We start from the raw sequence: 8,967 nt of genomic DNA, 5'->3' as shown, positions 1-8,967 counted from the left end.
AGTGATAACTTGGCATGTATCCATTGGTTCAGTTTTCAGGACAGTCTGGTATAAAACAGGACATAGGTCAGTTCAAACTATGCCCTCCAAGGGTGGGGGTCAGCTCTCCAACAGCTGCATTGTATCTTCCCGCCGGTTCAAACTGGTCTATTTGCATTACACACAAAATACCATTCTGATCATCAATTCCCTATCATCCATAACTTGCATACGCAAGATGCAATCCCTTAGCCGATAGGAACGGATCTCTGAGAATAAATAGGGGATTAGAATGATACCAAACATGATATGTTTCCTTTATCCTGAACCATCGATCCCAATAAAGTGTTTTTAACATTATTATATTTAGCTATAAATCCTAATAAATCTGACTATAAACGACTGTGTTTTGGACCTATTTTAAGGTGAACAATGTACAAGAGAATGTGTGAGTGTAAGTGTAAGTGTGCATTATTTATCCGTGTGATTGCGCCATAACACGTGGCGTACTAATTCTAATAGCACGGTAAAACGACATTAATAAATTTGATTTACTTCATTCAATTATTTGACTTTGATAGCTCCACCCTTTGCTAGTGTACAAAACTATCATCTTAAAGATTTTATTGCAGGATCTCAGCAGTACATTGCATTGTTCTGTAATGTATGCCCCCTTTACGTATGACTTCACTGTCTGTGGATATCAGTCAGTTTATCATAAAAGAGAGTCACAATCCAAGAATTTTCTCTTCCTTTTCTCTGTCTTTTAGCTTAGAGGACATTTAAATAATAATTGTTCACCAATAACATCATCTTATGTCTGTCAACAATGTCATTTATGACCTCTTTTAATCTGTGTTAGTAAATACACTCTAATAATATCAATGGGTTTATCATCGACACTTGTGGGGCGGGCAATTGTCTGTTTGTTCTTCCCAGTCTCCCAATACTCAAGTTTCTTTGTAAGTGAAACAGTGATCGGCCTGCCAAATACTAGGAGACTTCAAACTAAGGGTTCTAGCTGTATTACCTTTCCCCTACTGGCCTCCCATCCCATAATTCTGGTACCTCAGAAATATTTACTGGAAAGAGAACTAGTCCTACTTGATATAGTCTCTGAGGCACGTGAGAGCACACCTGGCACTTAGTTTGGTCTAAAACCTTACCCACCCAAGAATGATAATCATTCTCAAGGATGCCCACTCAAGTCTGAATTATTAATGTACTGGCAACGCTGGATGCACCTCTGTTCAACAATGGGGTCAAAGTACTTACGGACACAATGCTCCTCAGACAATAGCCCCTTACACTGTTTCTGAGCTCTAAGGTTCACAAATTTTCCTTTTACTCGTGAATTGAATAGCTTAATTGGCTGGATTGATTGCGCTAGCAACTTTTCCTTCATCTCCAACTCCTCAATATCACTACCTGAACCAGCCTCCTTCACCTGTTCACAATTGAAAGAATAGACTGTCCTGAAAAGAGAAAGAGATGAGAGAAACACTGGACATGGATAAACAGGATTGAGCGTAGGAAATTTCAGTCCATAACATACTCTCCCAGTCCAACTTCATAACAGTTAGTATAACGTATCAGGAGACATTGTTTTGAATATCCTTTGTTGCTGTCTCACTATTTGCTTTAATAAACTCATCTCAGGGAAAGTCAAATGTATTTTCAAAAGGTAACAGGTTTAAGAGGCGGCTCAGTAGTGATTCTGATAATTGGGAGGACTAGTGGCCAAAACTACTGGTCATTTCAGTGTAGTTTCAACAATCATTCTAATCAATTCGTTCTAGCTATTACCGTTTACTCTATTTTCCCACTGGTTTGTGGCTGATTAGAAGTATTAACTTACTATCACTGCTCATACATTGTACTCATTATCTAAAATCTATTGCCAGTAAAAGGAATACCCCTATCGCTTTCTACATAACTCTAGGGCTACCATATCTACTAACAATAATCTTGAATATGACACAGCAATATTAGAAACATTTGAATAAACCCAGATATATTTCATCAGTACACCAGTACATACTTGAGAATCCTGCAAGATGGCAATTGGATGAAGTTGATTTGTTTTAACTGGAGAAAGTCCATCTGTAGGAGGGGTATGGGATGGCTCTATTGGTATTGTCTTCCTGACAATTTCTCTCAAACAAGTAAGACAGGACACTGCCTTCCTACTAGCCTGAGAAGAAACGTCTGATGCATACCAGTATGCTTTTACCAACTTGCACATACCTTCTTTACCCAGTTGAGTCAGACCATCTGCTGCTTCAGCTAGACCTAAAAGATACACTCTGGGAGCCACAGGCCTATCTTTTCCATCTCTCCAGGGTCCAGAGGACTCCTGACCAAATTCCATTCACATTCCAGACCGCATTTTCTTCAGGTAACATAAATCTCATATATTAACTAATTCATGTGTGTTTACAATTTAAAAACAAAACAAAAAAAACAAAACATTGATTTGTCGGTTGTCATGTTTAAACCTGCTGCCCACTTGACAGCTATGTCCGCTCTGTTATTAAAGTCATGTACAGTCCTTCATGCAATGTGAGTGTTCTACTTATGTACTGTTATTGTCATAAAAGTTACTCAGTCGCCTCAACATCACCACCTATCCTAGGAAAATAGTGAAAACCAATGTATATCAATTGATTTACCCTCTGCCAACTCACATACCATTATCAATCCCACAAGTTCAGCTACTTGGCTTAATGAGGAGGGCAAAGGGATAATTTTTGTTTATAGCACCTTCATCAATGTATATCTGTATATCTACCTAATTCACCTTCAGCGAGTCTACTGTCTCCTTCCACACTTTGTGCATCTAGAGGCACACTTTTTACACTTTGCTCAGGAGACAAAAAGGCAAATACCACAAGCAATCTATAAAACATGAATCAAATTTCCACTACAAAATTCCTACTTAAAATCAACAGTTTCTATAAGCGTAAATGTCACATGCCGGTCACCACTCGAGGACCGATATGCCTACCCTCCTACTGACCCTTCGCTTTCTGCAGTCATGTTGGCGGCAGTCCTGAGCTTGCGCATACCGTCTCACCTGTTCTACCTGCCCTGTTCTCCCATTGGTTGTACTTTCCTGACATCCCTTTATAAGGCTGCTCTCCTCACCTATCAGTGCTGGTTCTTCATGTCTACTTCGGGCTTGGAAGCATCTCTCTCTCTCCTCTGCATGGTGGATCATCACCCGCTACCTATCCAGTATACTTCCGCTGATCTCTGCTTTCCTGTTCCACTCGTTAGTGGTAATTGCTGTGGATCATCACCCGCTACCTATCCAGTGTACTGCTGCTGATCTCCGCTTACCTGTTCCATTTGTTAGTGATAATAGCTGTGGTTCATCACCCGCTACCTATCCAGTGTATTACCGCTGATCTCTGCTTACCTGTTCCACTCGTTAGTGGTAATAGCTGTGGTTCATCACCATCTACCTATCCAGTGTACTGCCGCTGATCTCTGCTTACCTGTTCCAATTGTTAGTGGTAATTGCTGTGGATCATCACCCGCTTCCTATCCAGTGTACTGCCGCTGATCTCTGCTTACCTGTTCCACTTGTTAGTGGTAATTGCTGTGGATCATCAACTTTTACCTATCATTATCATCATCATCATTTATTTATATAGCACCAACATATTCCGTAGTGCTTTACAATTGGGGACAAATACATTAAGAAACAAACTGGGTAAAAACAGACAAAGAGATGAGAAGGCCCTGCTCGCAAGCTTACAATCTATGGGACAATGGCAGTTTGATACATGAGGTTAAGTCTACATTTTGCATTTCGGTCCAGCCAGACTGCAAAGGTAAAAGTGATTTGTATGCTAAATGATCCCGTCACACAACAATGTTGGTCACGGGGTAGTTGTCTTGTGTGAAATTGTGTAATGGGTGGTAATAGGGTAATCTAGTGAGTTTAAGAGGGGGGTTGAGGAATATTATAAGCTTGTCTGAAGAGGTGGGTTTTCAGAGAACACTTGGAAGTTTAGAGACCAGAGGAGAGTCTTATTGTGCCAGGGAGTGAATTCCATAGAATGTAGTGTGGGTGGATGAGAGACGCAGATCTTGTGCAGAACGGAGTTGCCGAGTTGGGAGATATTTTGAGACAAGAGAGGAGATGTATGTTGGTGCAGCTTTGTTGATGGCCTTATAGGTTAGTAAAAGTATTTTATATTGGATTCGGCAGAAAACAGGCAACCAGTGTAGAGACATACAGAGTGATTCAGCAGAGGAATAACAATTTGCATGGAAAATCAATCTTGCTGCTGTGTGCAAAATAGATTGTAGGGGTTTGAGTCTGTTTTGGGGAGAACCAGTAAGGAGGGAATTGCAATAGTTAATGTGGGAGATGATAAGTGCATGAATTAAGGTTTTTGAAGTCTTTTTTGTAAGATATGTGCGTATTCTGCAAATGTTTTTCAGATGTACATAAATTGATTTAGATATAGAGTCAATGTGAGAAACAAAGGATAGTTCTGAGTCAAAGATCACACCTAGGCAGTGAGCTTCAGAGGTGGGGCTTAAGGTCATGTTATCAACAGAGATAGAAATGTCAGGTATGCTCTTGTTGGTGGGTGGGAATATTATTAACTCTGTTTTAGAAAGATTGAGCTTGAGTTGTGGAGTGGACATCCAAGATGAAATGTCAGAAAGGCAGTCAGTTACACAGGACAACACAGATGTCGAGAGATTAGGAGAGGATAGATAAATGTGGGTATCATCCGCATAGAGATGATACTGAAATCGAAAGGAGCTTATTAGATTTCCAAGAGAAGCGGTGTAGATAGAGAATAGCAGAGGACTTAGCACTGAGCCTTGCGGTACTTCAACTGATAAAGGAAGTGGAGCAGAGGTGGTTCCAGAGAAATTAAAAGTGAAAGAGTGATTAGAAAGGTAGGATGAGAACCAGGATTTTGAACCAGGATAGGACAATGTCTTGATCTCTGCTTACCTGTTCCACTCATTAGTGGTAATTGCTGTGGATCATCACCCAACACCTATCAGGTGTACTGTCGCTGATCTCCGCTTACCTGCTCCACTTGTTAGAGGTAACTGCCATGGATCATCGCTCCCTCCTTTCTAGTGTGCTTCCGCAGATCGTCATTCACCTGCTCCACTTGTTAGTGGTTCTGCCGCAGATTCCTTCTATCTACTTCTTCAAGTATATTGCATCCCAGCATCATCGCATCCTGCCCCTAGTACTACTTGGTGATTACCCTCATCTCTCATGCCAGTTCTCTATCACGTCTCACTGGGAACTTCCCTAGAGGGCCCCGACCTGCAGGGTGGAAGCTGCAAAGCTCAAATTCCTTTGCAGGGATCCCTGGTGAAAACCTTCCGCTCTGTTAGACTCCGCACCTCTGGGTGGATTCTAGCCAATCCCAGTCGAGACCAGCAGGATCTCACTCATCCTAGCAGATTCCTGACAGTAAGAACCAGCCAAAACGGATCCTGATAGAGAACCCTCCGCTACCTACTCCAACGCCATGTTGGTAGGCTGGAATGCCAAGATGCTGTACAAATTTAACTACTTCAGTGTTTGCAGTCATTGGCTACCCGTCTGGACACCTTACAAGTGACTCCTCCACCTCATGCCACAGCCCAGGCTCCGGTTCATCCTGTAGTCCTTGAGGCATCCTCTGCCCCCTCTGCATTACGTCTCCCTACACCTTCTAAGTTTGATGGGAATCCAAGGACTTGCAGGGGATTCCTAAAACAATGTCTAATTCAATTTGAACTCCTTCCGCAGAACTTTCCCACCTCCAAATCCAAGGTTGATTATTACATCTCTCTTTTATCAGGGCAAGCACTGGCCTGGGCTTCTTCCCTTTGGGGGTGGAACGATAATCTCCTTAACGATCTTTCAGTCTTTTTCTTCACATTCCGAAAAATCTTCGATGTGCCAGGGTGACTCATCTCCTCAGCTTCCAGTATCCTCCGGTTACATCAGAGATCACGTTCTGTGGCCCAATACCTTATTGAATTCCAGACTTTATCCTCTGAACTTCAGTGGAACGACGAGACCCTGGTAGCAACCTTCTGGCAGGGTCTCTCTGACAAGGTTAAGGACGCTCTCTCCCCTCAGGAACTGCCCGCTACTTTGGATTCTCTAATCTCGTTATGTAACAGAGTAGACATCAGTTTCCGAGAAAGATCTTCTGAAAAGGAAACCTTAAAACGACCTCCATTCTGGCTGGCTCCCTGGTTCCAACTTCCTTGTCCTCCGATGAGGCCATGCAGTTGGGTCATTCACGCCTAACTCCCGAAGAAAGAAATAGGACAATGACGAATAAATTATGTATCTATTGTGGCGACTCTGGACATCTCCTTAAATTGTGTCCTAAACGGTCGGGAAATGCCAGACCTTAGCCTGCTTAGGAGAGTTCAGGCTAGGGGCGTTCAACCACTCTTTGTTTGGGAAGACTATCTTTTTTCCCACCTTATATTGTGCTTCTGAATCTGCCTGCACTTTTGCCATGTTGGATTCTGGTGCTCCTGAAATTTTATTTCACTACTCCTAGTGAAACAATTGGCTCTCCCTACCGTCTCACTGAGAGAACCTATTGTTATTACCTGCATCAATGTAGCTCGCCTGACTAACGGCCTTATCCATACACATACAGAACTACTCTCCTTACAAGTAGGGGTTATACATTGGGAGAAAATCTCATTTCTCGTTCTTCCTCAAACCACTAGCCCGCTCATCTTAGCTCTATCCTGGCTTCATCACCACTCAACTCATTTGGATTGGCCCTCCTCTCAAATCCTGGCTTGGGTCAAAGCCTGCTCAGGGAGATGTCTTACTCAGATCAAACCTTTTTGGACCCTTCATACCTTGTCAGATTCCACCACTTCCACACTTCCACCCCAGTATTCCTCCTTTTCTGAGTTCTTCAATAAATTGTTTGCTGAGCGATTGCCTCCTCACTGAACCTGGGATTGTCCCATCAATTTAAATCCAGGGAAAATACCGCCTAGAGGACGAGTCTATCCCCTCTCCTTACCGGAGACTGAGGCGACCTTCTACCATTTTTTTTTTGTAAAGAACAAGGATGGAGCTCTGCAGCCTTGCATTGACTACAGGGGTCTGAACGCCATCACTATTAAAAAACGTTACCTCATTCCGCTGATCACCAAATTATCCTATCGCATTAAAGGAGCAAAAAATTTTTCCAAGTTAGATCTGGATCCGGGGGTCATGAAACCTCATCAGAATACCAGTTGGAGATGAGTGGAAGACAGCGTTTAACACGTGAGATGGTCACTACGAATATTTAGTCATGCCTTTTGGCATCTGCAATGCCCCTGCCATGTTTCAGAGTTATGTTAACAAAATTTTCCATGACCTCCTGTATTCTTTTGTGGTAGTGTACCTTGATGATATTTTAATCTATTCTAAGGATCTCCAGTCTCGTTGTCTTCATCTACCTGAGGTTCTTACTCGACTTTGTAAGAACCACCTCTATTGTAAGTTGGAAAAATGTTCCTTTGAGGCTCCTGAACTACCGTTTCTTGGTTAGATCTAGTCCATGGACAATGCATTGCTACATATTTTATGGGAACTACACCATCTTTGTCCGCCTTCCCATTGGGAACTGCTATTGTGCGGACAGGATGCAAACCTACCAAATTACTACATTTTGGACTAATTTCTGGAAATACTGTTTCATTACAATGAATGTTCCCCCGTCTATTGGTTTCTACACCATTCTCACCAATTTCAGCCGCTGTCCCAGATTTTGGGACTGCTCCCTTCCCTTGTCTGCGTGGTACCTCTTGCATATTAAAAGCATGGGCAATGGCTGAAGTAGCAGTGGGTTCATCCTCTTCTTCAGAAACATTACTTTTAAAATTGCTTAACATTGGATAGAAATTGCTTGTTTTATTTTTATCATTTTTGGTTTTGGCTGTACTTTTCCCCTCGTCCGCATATAGCGACGGAGTGCGCTTGCGCTCGTTTCTCCTGCCAAATGAGGAACAAAACATCTGGAGGAAATTCGTTCCTGAGTGCATTCTCGATAGCGCAGGTCAACTCTGACACATAAAGATATGAGAGTTTCTAGATCAGGAGGTAGTTCCCTTCAGACAAGCTTGTCCTCAATATGAACCGCCAACTCTTGCCAGAGGGTCGCTACTAAAGCCTCATTGTTCCATTTTAACTCTAATGTTATCATGCGGAATTGTACTGCGTACTGGCCGACCTTGGGAATGCCTCGGCGTAGGCTGGTTAGACCAGAGGTCGCAGAAGACACTGGACCAGGCTCATCAAAAACATTTCTGAAACATTCAATGAAGGATACAGAATTTCCAAGAAGAAGATCATTTCATTCCCAGAGTGGGGAGGCCCAGGCAAGAGCTTGACCACTCAGGAGAGAAATTATGAATGTCACATTGGTCTGCGCTGACGGAAAGAACCTGGATTACACTCGAATTATATAGCACCTTGACTTAAGAAGCCCCTGCATCTTTTTGGGTCTCAATCAAATTGTTCTGGAGGTGAAATACGCAGCATGGAGGAGGAGGTAGAGGCCGTGGACACACTAGATGGTGCAGAAGTGGTAGTAACCGCTGCAGATCTGACTGCCAGGGAGCCTTGTAAAGCATATAAATGAGTAACGACCCTTTGGACACACTGAAGTAGTTGAGCTTGATCTGCTTCCTGTTGCTCTACCCATCGTGCGAGGTGGAGAAGCATGTCACATGCAGACGGTTCACCTGTGCCCTCAGTGAACATGGCCAGAGTATACTGTCACAACTCAAAGAGCTCAGGATTCCTGCCAACGGTAGCGAAGCTCTAGTGGGAGGTGCGGAGTCTAAGACGCCTCTGGTCTTCTTAAGTAACCCCCACAAGGAGGTATAGATTTTGCTGAGGGGAACGCGCAGGCCGCAGTCCTTCCACTGAGCCATTAGCGAGTTACAAGAGAAAGGGTAGTCAGACAAGCCGGGTCAACAATG

Source organism: Mixophyes fleayi, chromosome 4, assembly GCF_038048845.1.
Source record: "Mixophyes fleayi isolate aMixFle1 chromosome 4, aMixFle1.hap1, whole genome shotgun sequence".
In the NCBI taxonomy this organism is placed as follows: domain Eukaryota; kingdom Metazoa; phylum Chordata; class Amphibia; order Anura; family Limnodynastidae; genus Mixophyes; species Mixophyes fleayi.
This window is presented reverse-complemented; position numbering follows the sequence as displayed.